The sequence below is a fragment of the Tamandua tetradactyla genome, chromosome 21, assembly GCF_023851605.1.
Source record: "Tamandua tetradactyla isolate mTamTet1 chromosome 21, mTamTet1.pri, whole genome shotgun sequence".
NCBI classification, from domain to species: domain Eukaryota; kingdom Metazoa; phylum Chordata; class Mammalia; order Pilosa; family Myrmecophagidae; genus Tamandua; species Tamandua tetradactyla.
In genome coordinates, this window is record NC_135347.1 from 61,105,414 (window position 1) to 61,118,852 (window position 13,439).

Consider the following 13,439-nt stretch of genomic DNA (forward strand, 5'->3'; position numbering starts at 1 on the left):
ATCAAGTTCTTACAGTGTAATAACTGGACAAATTTGTGTTCTCTGGCTAGTGATTTCAAGTCCACGTCCACACTGGTAACGCCGGAGGGTTCAGCTGCGACCTCTCCCCGGTGGATGTTTACAATCAGCACGTTTGCTTCAGTGATGGAGAGCATGGCGTCTCTAATAACTACAACAACAAACGCCCGTTATGCAGCAGTTCCTGTGCCGGGCACTTTTCAGTGTTTTACATGTTTTATCTTAATTAACCCTCCTAATGGCCCATAAAGTAGACATCATTAGAAGGCACATTTGACAGATAAGAAATTAAAGCACAGAGAAAATAGGCATTTTCCCCAAGGTCACCCCCACAGCAACGGTAGGACAGGACTTCAACGGCAGTCCGCCTCCAGACCCTGCGAGCTCACCACTCGGCCAGCTGTTCCTCCGTGTGACTCAACATGGGCAGTTGTCAAAATAAAATGTGAATGAAAAACAGTAGAACACAAAATTTTATGTAAGGCATCATTATGGAAACTTTAAGAGCACATACCACATTATGATAATAATGCCATGTGTTATCTATTAATATATAAATGAATTGGTTGAAAGTATTTTAAGTGGACTGGAAGAAGTTACCCCAACTTCATGAGAGTGGTTGTGGTTCTCTAGGGAAAGGAAGGCAGCAAGACCTCAGGAGGGGAAGGTGATCAAAGGAATTTAACTGTATCTCTAATACCTTATTTCTTTACCAATAAAAGCTAGAGAACAAATATTATAAATTTCCAACATAGTAGATTCTGGTTGATAGAAATATTGGTGCTTTTTTGCCCAGAGTTCAGGGGGAGAGGAGAGGGGATGAATAGGTGGGGCACAGGGCATTTGGGGCAGTGAAACTCTTCTGTGCAATACTATAATTACGTGACAGTACATTATGCATTTGTCAAAATCCATAGACCTGTACAGTGCAAAGAGTGGGCTCCAATGTAAAGTATAGACTTTCACCAATAATAATGTATCAAAATTGGTTCATCCACTGTCACAAATATACCACATTAATGCAGGTGTTAATTTTAGGGGAAACAGTATTCCAGGGTGGGGGTGGTGGCAGGGTTTTGTGGAAACTTTTTGTATATTCTGTTCAATTTTTCAGTAAATCTAAAACTGCTCAGAAAAATAACGTCTATTAAATAGATGTGTGTGTGTATTTGTTCTAATATTCCTTGGATTTTCTGTATTTTAAAATTTCTCAAAATTAAAGTGAAAAAAAAATGAAAGGAAAGAAGCTCCCCCCGTGCAATTTGATAGCTGGGATCTTGAATAAGCCACCATGTGCTCTGCACTTCGGCGCCTCAATCTGTAAAATACAGATGTTAAGGAGATAAATACCTGCACTTCCTAGAGCTGTTGCAAAAACTAGATGGGCGCGTATGTTGACCATCTTGTTGGTGCCGAGGCTAAAGTAGCTATTACTTCAGAGACTAAGTCAGCGAGAACTGCTGTGGGGCCAAGTCAGGACCTCCTTGAGGACTTTGCTTCTGGCAATGCGTGAGCGGACACCAAACTCACCTCCTGCAAACAGCCAGGAAACTGAACAAAATGTATGAAACGGCTCTAGTGAGACACTGACCCTCAGGCTACACAGTGCTGTGAGCCCTGAGATGAGAGAGACACTGACCAGATCCCAACGATGGGAGGGGAAATCTAAGCAGAAGACAGAGGTCATCCTGGGCTAAAGAAAACAAATCAGAGTATGGGAGGCTGCAGCAGCTAATATTTGAGGCGCAGAGTTCCTGGAAGGAAGGAGTTATGCAGAGGCAGACTCTGTCTGGGGCCCTGAGTCTCTGGGTCAGCACTAAACTCGTGTAAAGTGAGACTCCCCAACCCCGGCAAAGCAGCGACTGCTAGTGAGCAGTAAGAAGAACCGGTGCACGAACTTGCACAGATTTGGGAGAAGTGTGAGTTGCACCAACCAGGATGGAGAAAACTTGCTGAACACCCAGGGTGAACTGGAACCCCCAAAAGGCCACACTTTAGAAGTAGATTACAGTACCCCTAGAGGAAATGCCATTCTAGACCTAACCTGTCAATGTTTAAAAACAAGACCCAAAAGGCCAAAATGATGGACAAGCAAATTAACTGCCTTTTAGAAAGAAACTCAACATTCTTAAAGAAATTTTTTTAAACTCCAGGCACTCAAGAATGTATAAGTCACAAAGCCTAGCATCCTATAAAAAATTATTACACATGTGGGCGGGCCACGGTGGCCCAGCAGGTAAGAATGCTTGCCTGCCATGCCCGAGGACCCAGGTTCGATTCCCGGTGCCTGCCCATGTGAAAAAAAAAAAAAAATTATTACGCATGCAAAAAAGCAGGAAAATATGACCCCGAACCAGGAGAAAAATCATTCAATAGAAACAAGCCTCAAAATGACAGCGATAATGGGATTGGCAAGTGAGGGCTTTAAATATGATCAAGGACTTAAAGGAAAAGTGAACGCGAGTGGTGAACTGGTTGAAGGATGCTGTGATAAGATGCGTAAACCCTGGAGCAGCCTCTAAATAATTAATACAAAAATATGAAAGAAGTCAGTAAATGTATGCAATTACATGATTCAAATTGATAACTAGTATTTAAAGAAAGCATGGACCCATCACAGCGAGGCGTAGCCAGACTTTTCCAGTGCTTTCACCTGCTCTAACAATCTCACTCTGGTCTCATTCTGTGGCCTGATCTTCACTCCAAAATATGGAGGCAATAAACCCACCTGAGCAGACTCCTAAAGGAACTAGATACAGACAGTTGGTCAGAGGGGTCCGTACGGAGAATTCAATGGAATGAAATCCAAGTGTCCTCATCACAAACCCACAACGTACCCAGAGAAACCTGGGACCTGAAGCTTTGATGCTAGAGCTATCTTTCAATACACTTTCAGGTATCAATAACCAAAAAGGAAACATGCTGGCACCATGGGTGTCAAGAGACCCACTTTTCTAAGGTTGGCTCCTTTTTCTGCATCCACCCACTAGAGAGACAAAGACACAGTGACTTGGGCTTGAGCGAGCCCTTCAGGGAACATCCAGTTGCTGATGACAAGCACATATCAGCGCTCAAGCGAAGGCGAGGAGACCTTCTGAACTATTCCACCCCGTCACTGGGTCCGGGGATCGGCTGAGTGTCTCTGACACATCATCTTGCTTGGTGAGGTACAGCCGGTTGCTGCATGCCTCTAACAGCTGGGATTTTCTTTTAATCGCAGTCAAATCTCAAAATACATGGATTATGGATGATTTCCTCCCACATCATACTTCGTCCTTTCTCTATGGAGCTACTGACACAGGGATGAGAGTCAGTCTTGAGGACAGCAGCATCTTCTCGGCAACTGCCTCGGGCAAGAGTCTTGAAGGGTCGTCTCCTTAGAGATGGAAAGGGCGCTTCCTTCCACCACCAAGGGAAGCTCAGCATGATGTGTGGATTCAAGATTCTCAGCTTCATCTTCACCTATCCAGGGGTTCCCATTCTAGTGTTGATCCTATTTCTTCTCAAAGCCTCATCTCTTACAGGAGACACAGCAGGCTGTGAATTCCTTTAAAGTTTGTGTCTGATTTTAAACAAGATTGGGCCTGTGGCTCTAAGAAATCAACGCTTTTAGAGCTGCCTTAGAAGCTCTAGTTTTCTATGACTAGTGCTGAGAATATAAAGGTCTAAACTTGTCATTTTTTTCCCTAGGTGCTCCAGGAAAGGCTCAGAAGAAGGCGTTCTGTGTTTTTGCCTTTTGTAGTCATTACTGCCACAGAGGTTAAGTGCAACAAGTACTTGTTCCCCAAAGGTACTTGCTTCAGTGAACACATCATCACAATGAACTAAACATGAGATAGTTCAGGGACTGAATTTACCACCAATGGGTTGTGGCACCAAATGAAAAATAAACAAACAAAACGCCTTTCAGATTTCATAGCTTTTTAAATTGTAAAACTGTAGATAAAACATTATGAATCTGAAAGAAAAAGATAATGAATCTATGGTAACGTAACAATATCGGGTGAAGAAAGGAAAGGAGATGGAGCTGGTAGTATGAAAGAGCTAACCCTACTCATCATATAAGAGGTAAACAGATAATGTCTGAAATCAAAAAGCAAAGAAATATTGAGCGGTGCAACAGTGCTCAGTGGCAGAGCTTTTGCCTGCTATGCTGGAGACCCAGGTTCAATTCCGGAGCCTGTCCATGCCAAGAAATAAAAAAGCAAAGAAATATTAATGTAAGCATTTATAAAGATATCTGGAGGTAATCACTAAAAGACCAAGTGAAGAAAAAATTAAAACTGGTAGCCTCTACATAAAAAAGTCAAAACAGGCATTGCCCAAAGATCCCTGTAGATTGGGAGAAGGATTAAAGGAAAAGGAGGTGGTGTAACAGAGAAAATGGGATTTAACAAATGGGATGACCACTGAATTGCTGTATTAAGATTCCTTCAGCCGCCAGTGTTGTGGAACAGCGAGAAGGAAGGCCTGGGGTGGTGGACTGGCCGCCCAGGATGAACTCCAGGACCTGTTCTGTAACTGCTTGTTGAAATGTGCTTTGAAAGTTATTGCTTTTTTCTTTCTTTGCTTTGTATATATGTTATATTTTACAATTAAAAAAACATTAAAAAAAAAAAAACTAAACTAAACATTCTTCCCAGGATGCACTCTTGTGAACTCAGCCCAGAAAAATGAAAACTTATGTTCACACAAAACCCTGTGCATGAATGTTCATAGAAGCTTTGTTAATAATAACCCCAAACTGGAATCAACTCATCAACAGGTAGAAGGTTCAACTAGCTGTGTCCACTGGAGCCATGGGGTACTACTCCGCAATAAAAAGAGTGAGTTATTGATAAAGACACAACAGCTTGCATGGCTCTCAAGGTGTGTATTGAATAAAAGAGTCTATCTAAAATGAATTCATACTTCATGACTCCGTTCATCTGACATGTTTGAAATAGCACAATTATGGAGCTGGAGGACAGACTGGTGCGTGGGTGGAGGGAGGGGTCCTGTATGAGCCGCGCCCGTTGTGATGGAACACTTTGCTACCTTTTTTCTTCTTTAGCACAGGTGGGCACCGGGCCTTGGACCCGGGTCTCTGGCTTGGCCGGCGGGAACTCTGCCACTGCGCCCCCTGGCCTGCCCTCCCCTCTATCTTGATTGTGGTGGTGATTACACATGCCAAAACTACACAGCACTTCACACACACACTCACACACCTAGAACTGGTGAAACTGGAGTTAGCTCTGTGGATGGTGCATTGCCGTTTCCCTATTCTGACAGAGCATCGGTCATACACAATGTGACTGTGGAAAGTGGCTGCATTAAGTGTACACAGGGCCTCTCTGAGCATTTTTTTCAACTCCCTATGAAACTATAATTATTTCAAAATAAAAAGTTAAATAATAATTTAAAATATGGTTGCCTCTGACACAGGTTGGGGGATGAATGAGAAAAGCAGGACAGGGAACTGTTTTGAAGCTGCGTGCTCTATTTTCTGATCGTTTGCATGTATTATTTGATTAAAGACGAATCTCACAGAGTTTAAGCCGGGTCTTTACGCTCAGGAAAGGCATTTAAATGTTAAGCCTAAGTGTTAGGTGCCAGCAAAAGTACTGAAGCAAGGGAGTGCCGTGATGTAAAAGAACTCTGCAAGGAAGGCTGCACAATGTGGAGAGAGGGCTGGGGCTGGGGCTGGGGCCAGAGGCTGGGACCAGGGCGAGGTGAACGGCACATTCAGGATGAGTTCACAGTGCAATTTCAGAATCATCTTCACTCAAGTGCTGGCGGTGAGAAGTTGTCCCTCCCATAGTCTCAAGAAGTAGGGGAGCTCACTACCACAGGCGTCTTCATTTCTTTTTTTTTTTTTGACCATCACTGCCCGGAAGATAAGGTGCTGTAGCATTGCGTACTGACCGAGGTCGACAGGATGAGCAGGTAGTTCTTCCGCAGAGAGTAAAAGGCCAGACAAGCGGGGTTTACCGGCCACGGGAACATGGACGAAGGTGTAGACAGAAGGAGCTGTGGGGTGTGAGCTGTCCCCCCCCGGCACGTTAGAGTGGCTTCCCTGCCCACCCCCTCCTGGCAGGCGGCGCTCAGACTTGGAGGGGATGATTGAAGGCCAACATATTCAATCTTAGATCCTGAATTGACAAATCATATTTTAGAATACTCCCCATTAAACTTTAACCCAAAATGTTTGTGCAGAGTGTATGGATGGAGAAAGAGAGAGAAGAAGAAGAAAGAGGAAGGGAGAGGGAGGAAGAGAAGAATTCACTAAGAGAAAAAAAAATTCTAAAATATATCAGTTATCTGGGAGTCGATGAGTCTCCAGTCGTTATGTTTACCAACTTTATTCTTCACTCCTCCAAAATAAATAAATAGAAAATAAACAATCAAAGCTGAATAAGCATAAAAGGAAATAGCCTTTCTCTCAAATGTAGGGATCTTAGTTTTTAGCAAATTTTAAACATAATCAAGCATGATACATGTGTGTGGTTAGTTTCTATTTCAAGAAGGGTTTTAGAGGGTTTTCCAATTTCAAGAAGGATTTTTAGATTCCTAAAAATTACTTTTGATGAAGAACTCTTTACTTTAGGACTAATTACTTATTTTCCTCAGGAAGCTAAGTATGAAATTGCCACATGACCTAACAATCCCATCACTAGGTATAGAACTGGAAGCAGGGACACAAGCAGACATTTGTACACCATGCTTATGGCAGCATTTTCCATGATTGCCCATGGATGGAGGCGGCCCAAGGGCTCCTCGACTGGGGAGTGGAAGGGTGAATTGTGGGGTACACACACGATGGAATATTGTGCGGCTGCAGAAAGGAATGGAGTGGTGAGGCATGTAACGATGTGAGCAAACCTTGAAGACATTATGTTGAGCGTAATAAGCCAGAAATAAAAGGACAAATATTGCTCCAGAACAGCAACTAAAGAAACAGAAACAATACGAAACAGCTCCCGGAGCCATGACAGAGAACAAAAAGACAGCGTACCCCATTCTGGAACAGCTGAACGGGCAGGGAGAATCCGCTGCGGTGAGATACCCAAGGGGCGTGCGTTTTCCCGGCCAGGGCGGCTGGCGACTGGGCTCCCCTCCACGCATGTGGCTCCCCGGTCTGACTGGGAACGTTGGATAGCGGGGCCCTCCCGCCACGCTTGGCGTCTCGGGCCAGCTGGGCAATTTGGACTGGCACTCCCCCAAGCCACGGCAGCCTGCGACTCCCACCTCCACGCGCGGTTTCCAGGGCTGACTGCGAGATTCGGATTGGCAAGTTAAAGGAGCCACAGCATCTTTTACTGGTGGGACCCGCAGACAGACAAGCGCCACGAGCGCCACCTACTGGGCAGGAAAAGAAAAACAGCCCAGAGATTTCACAGAAAAACCTTTCAACCAGCCGGGTCCCACACCCAGGGAAATCTGATCAAATGCCCAGACACCAGCAGAAAATAATGGATGACGCTCGGAAAATTGAAGATATGGCCCAGTCAAAGGAACAAACCAATAGTTCAAATGAGATACAGGAGCTGAGACAACTAATGCTGAATACACGAACAGAAGTGGAAAAACTCTTCAAAAACCAAATCAATAAATTGAGGGACGACATGAAGAAGACATGGGCTGAACAAAAAGAAGAAATAGAAAATCTGAAAAAACAAATCACAGAACTTATGGGAGTGAAGGACAAAGAAGAAAAAATGGAAAAAACAATGGATACCTACAATGGTAGATCTAAAGAGACAGAAGCTACAATTAGTGAACTGGAGGATGGAACATCTGAATTCCAAAAAGAAACAGAAACTATAGGGAAAAGAATGGAAAAACTTGAGCAGGGGATCAGGGAACTGAATGACAATATGAAGCGCACAAATATACGTGTTGTGGGTGTCCCAGAAGGAGAAGAGAAGGGAAAAGGAGGAGAAAAACTAATGGAAGAAATTATCACTGAAAATTTCCCAACTCTTATGAAAGACCTAAATTTGCAGATCCAAGAAGTGCAGCGCACCCCAAAGAGAATAGACCCAAATAGGCGTTCTCCAAGACACTTACTAGTTAGAATGTCAGAGGTCAAAGAGAAAGAGAGGATCTTGAAAGCAGCAAGAGAAAAACAATCTGTCACATACAAGGGAAACCCAATAAGACTATGTGTAGATTTCTCAGCAGAAACCATGGAAGCTAGAAGACAGTGGGATGATATATTTAAATTACTAAAAGAGAAAAACTGCCATCCAAGACTTCTATATCCAGCAAAATTGTCCTTCAAAAATGAAGGAGAAATTAAAACATTTATAGACAAAAAGTCACTGAGAGAATTTGTGACCAAGAGATCAGCTCTGCAAGAAATACTAAAGGGAGCACTAGAGTCAGATACGAAAAGACAGAAGAGAGAGGTATGGAGTAAAGTGTAGAAAGAAGGAAAATCAGATATGATATATATAATACAAAAGGCAAAATGGTAGAGGAAAATATTATCCAAACAGTAATAACATTAAAAGTTAATGGACTGAATTTCCCAATCAAAAGACATAGACTGGCAGAATGGATTACGACCCAGGAATACCACTGCTAGGTATCTACACAAAGGACTTAAGGGCAAAGACACAGACGGACATTTGCACACCAGTGTTTATAGCAGCATTATCTACAATTGCAAAGAGATGGAAACAGCCAAAATGTCCATCAACAGACGAGTGGCTAAACAAACTGTGGCGTATACCTACGATGGAATATTATGCAGCTTTAAGACAGACTAAACTTATGAAGCATGTAATAACATGGATGGACCTAGAGAACATTATGCTGAGTGAGTCTAGCCCAAAACTAAAGGACAAATACTGTATGGTCCCACTGATGTGTACCGACATTCGAGAATCAGCTTGGAATATATCATTGGTAACAGAGACCAGCAGGAGTTAGAAATAGGGTAAGATAATGGGTAATTGGAGCTGAAGGGATACAGACTGTGCAACAGGACTAGATACAAAAACTCAAAAATGGACAGCACAATAATACCTAAGTGTAATGTAACTATGTTGGAACACTGAATGAAGCTGCACCTGAAATATAGTTTTTTGTTTGTTTGTTTGTATCTTTTTTGTTTTTTTTTCCTTTATATACATATATATATTTTTATTAGTATTATTATTTTAATTCTCTTCTCTATATTAACATTCTATATCTTTTTCTGCTGTTTTGCTAGTTCTTTTCCTAAATCGATGCAAAGGTACTAAGAAATGATGATCATACATCTATGTGATGATACTAAGAATTACTGAGTGCATGTATAGAATGGAATGATTTCTAAATGTTGTGTTAATTTCTTTTCTTTTTTTTTGATTAATAAAAAAAATTTTAAAAAAAAGGACAAATATTGTATGGCATCACTAATATGAACTAACTGCAGTGAGTAAACTCTGAGAATGAAGTTTGAGAGCATGGGCTATTAGGAGATAGAAAGAGGGCAGAGGATTGGGCAACTGATACTTAAAGGAGTACAGAACATTCAATAAGGCTCATTGTAAAGGTTCAGAAATGGAGGGCACAATACTGTGTGGTGGTGGCACAATACTGTAAATGTAATTAACAAACTTGAGTGTGAATATGGTGGAAAGAGGAACATCACTGGAAAGAAAGCTAGAGGTTAAAAAGTGGGGCTGTATAATTTAGCAAAACCTCAAGTGGACAGTGATGGTGATTAAAATTGTCCAAATAAAAGAAAGTTCTGACATGAACTAGAACAAATGCACTAGAGTATTAATAATATTACAGGGTGTTAATAATAGGTTGTTATGTGGGGAGAAATACGTAAACTAAGGTCCATAGTTAACAGTGAAAATTATAACAGTCTTCCATTAATTGTAACAGAGGCACTGTATCAAGGCTAAATGCCAGTAATAGGGGATATAAAGGGTATGGGACTTTTTTGGGGGGGAAGAAATGAGTATGTTCTCACTTTGACTGTAGTGGTGAATGCATAACTATATGATTATACCAAGGGCCATTGTGTGTCCACTTAGGATGCATTGTATGGTAGTGAATGAAGCAGTTTGTAAAAACTGTAGGTCTGTGTTTAAAGAATATTATGGGGCAGGCAAGGATCTTGTTGTCTGGCCAAGAGGATAATGTGCAGGACACTTAATTCAGTGGGACAAACACTATGCTTTGTTGGCTCCCATACTGTTATTTTCTATAGCCACAGACCTGAGATCCTGAATATCAGACTTGAGTCTCATTGTTAGAGTAGCAACTTTACAAGGTAACTGAAATCTCAAACGTACATGGTGTCTGTCATTAAACTGAGGGCATTGTATGGAAAAGAGCAGGACCCTGAAAAATGGGATGGTGACATATGGATTAATGATGGGGAGAGGTGGAAACCCTAGGTCATGCTGAGTTTTCTCTAGATAACCCTGTAATATCTGCTCTGAGGACACAGCCGCCCCACCTCCACCCTGCCTGAGGAGGTGGCCACCCAACATCCACCTGAAGGGATTAAACTTAGAGTGATTAATCCTGTTTCATCCGATGAAACTGCAAACAAATGCCCTGAAGCAACTGGCTTGGAAGATACTTCTAATTCTTTCCATGACCCACCCCCACCAGCCCTCATTTCTTCCAGATCTATAACTACACTAAAGTACCAACAGGCCCCTGGAGGAGAATCACAACAAAGACCCTCAGGATTTTGGAGCAAAGCCTTACCATCTGCTGCAGATAACTACCCTCCTTTTGAAAAACAGCTTTTTGCCTGCTACTGGGCCTTGGTAGAGACTGAACACTTAACCTTGGGCCACCAAGTTACCACGAGACCTGAGTTGCCTATCATGAGCTAGTGTTGTCTGACCCACCAAGCCATAATGTTGGGCATGTGCAGAGACATTCTGTTGTAAAATGAAATGGTATATACGGTCTGATGCTCCTTTTATCTACCTTGTGAACAGATGAGTAGAACATATGGAATAAAATTAAATAATAAGGGAAACAAATGTTAAAATAAATTTAGTTTGAAATGCTAGTGATCAATGAAAGGGAGGGGTATGGGGTATGGTATGTATAATTTTTTTTTCCATTTTCATTTTATTTCTTTTTCTGTTGTCTTTTATTTCTTTTTCTGAATTGATGCAAATGTTCTAAGAAATGATCATGATGATGAATATGCAACTATGTGATATTGTGAATTACTGATTATATATGTAGAACGGAATGATTATATATTAAGAATGTTTGTGTTTCTTTGTTGTCAGATTTTTTAAATTTAAAATTAATTAAAAAATTAAAGAAAAAAGAAATGGCATATACGAAATAGGGCCAGAGCAGGTCCTGAAGGCACAAGTAAGTTACATGAGGAAGTGGCACAAATGCCCATGGTCTCCACTCCTGCCACGTTACCTTTCCCAGACCAGAGCTATGGCCTCTTGGAGAGTTCCTTACTGTGAATTGACCAAGAAAGAGAAAACTCAGGTCTGGTTTACAGATGGTTCAGCACAACATGCAGGTACCACCCGAAAGTGGACAGCTACAGCACTACAACCCCTTACTGGGGTGTCCTTGAAGGACAGTGGTGAGGGAAAATCTTCCCAGTGGGCAGAACTTTGAGCAGTGCACCTGGTTCTTCATTTTGCTTGGAAGGAGAACTCGCCAGTAGTGCGTTTATATACTGACTCATGGGCTGTTGCTAATGGTTTGGCTTGATGGTCAGGGAGTTGGAAAGACCATAATTGGAAAATTGATGACAAAGAGGCCTGGGGAAGAGATATGTGGATAGACCTTTCTGAGTGGGCTAAAAACATGAAGATATTTGTGTCCCATGTGAATGCTCACCAGAGGGTAACTTCAGGAGAGGAAGGTTTTAATGATCAAGTGGATAAGATGACCCATTCTGTGGATACCAATCAGCCTCTTTCCCCAGCAACTCCTGTCATTGCCCAGTGGTCTCATGAACAAAGTGGTCAGGGTGGTAGGGATGGAGGTTATGCCTGGGCTCAGCAACATGGACACCAAGGCTGACCTGGCTACAGCCACTGCTGAGTGCCCAATCTGCCAGCAGTAGGGACCCACACTCAGCCCCCAATATGGCACCATTCCCTGAGGTGACCAGCCAGCTACATGGTGGCATATTTAACATTAGGCTACTCTTATCATGGAAGGGACAGCAATTTGTTCTAACTGAAATAGACACATACTCTGGATATGGTTTGTTTTCCCTGCACACAATACTTCTGCCAAAACTACCATCCGTGGGCTTAAAGAATGCCTTATCCATCATCTTGGTATCCCACACAGCATTGCTTCTGATCAGGGAACACACCTCACTGCAAATTAAATGTAGGAATAGGCACATGCTCATGGAATTCTCTGGCCTTACCATGTTCCCCATCATCCAGAAGCAGCTGGATTTATAGAACAGTGGAATGGTCTTTTGAAAACTCAATTGCGGTGCCAACTAGGTGGCAATACCTTGAAGGTCTGGGGTAATGTTCTCCAGGAAGCTGTGTATGCTCTAAATCAGTGTCCGCTGTATGGTACTGCTTCTCCCATAGCCAGGATCCATGCGTCCAGGAACCAAGGGGTGGAAATGGGAGTGGCACCACTCACTATTATTCCTAGTGATTCACTAGGAAAATTTTTGCTTCCTGTCACTGCGAACCTGAGCTCTGCTGGTCTACAGGTTTTAGTTCCAAAAGGGGGAGTGCTTCCACCAGGAGAAACAACGATTCCATTGAACTGGAATCTAAGACTGCCACCTGGACACTTTGTGCTATTCAGAATGCTAAATCCACATCTTCATTTTCCAGCTACTAAAACAAATACCATCAACAAATACCTGGATCAACAAGCCAAGAAGGGGATTATATTATTGGCTGGGATAATTGACCCTGACTATCAGGGGGAAATAGGACTGCAACTACACAATGGAGGTAAAGAAGAGTTTTCCTGGAATATAGGGGATCCCCTAGGGCGTCTTTTAATACTACCATGCCCTGTGATTAAAATCAATGGAAAACTGCAACAACCCAATTCAGGCAGGGCTGCCAATGGCTCTGAAACTTCAGGAATTAATGTTTGGGTCACCCCATCAGGCAAAGAAACATGGCCAGCTAGCTGAGGGTAAAGGGAACATGGAATGTTTAGTGGAAAAAGGTACTGATAAATATGAACTATGATCATGTGATCAGTTACAGAAATGAAGACTGTAATGCTTTTTTGTTCATGTTATAGTATTTAAGTTTAAGAATGAATATTAACCAAGGACTTCCATCCTATTCTGGAGAGATTTAATGTGTTTTTGATTGTATGCAGGACAGTTGAGTATTGCTAGGGAGGAAAAAATGTGTCTGTTTTGTTTTCTATTTAGAAATTAGGTATGGTTCAAGGTGATGTGTATAGCTGCCAAGTTGACAAGGGGTGGACTTTCATGGCCA

At 42.3% G+C, this 13,439-nt stretch overlaps 1 protein-coding gene across 3 annotated transcripts in view; it reads right to left on the reverse strand.

The window, feature by feature from the left end:
- The window catches only part of CARTPT (CART prepropeptide), a 29,166-nt gene extending 20,323 nt beyond the window's left edge, over window positions 1-8,843 (reverse strand). The window contains exon 1 of one of the 3 annotated variants that reach the window (XR_013167212.1): window positions 14-8,843. The gene's annotated coding sequence lies outside the window, so the exon portion shown is untranslated. The remainder of the gene's footprint in view (window positions 1-13) is intronic. The other 2 variants (XM_077139513.1, XM_077139515.1) reach the window with 2 other exon arrangements.
- Between the last annotated feature and the right edge of the window lie 4,596 nt (window positions 8,844-13,439).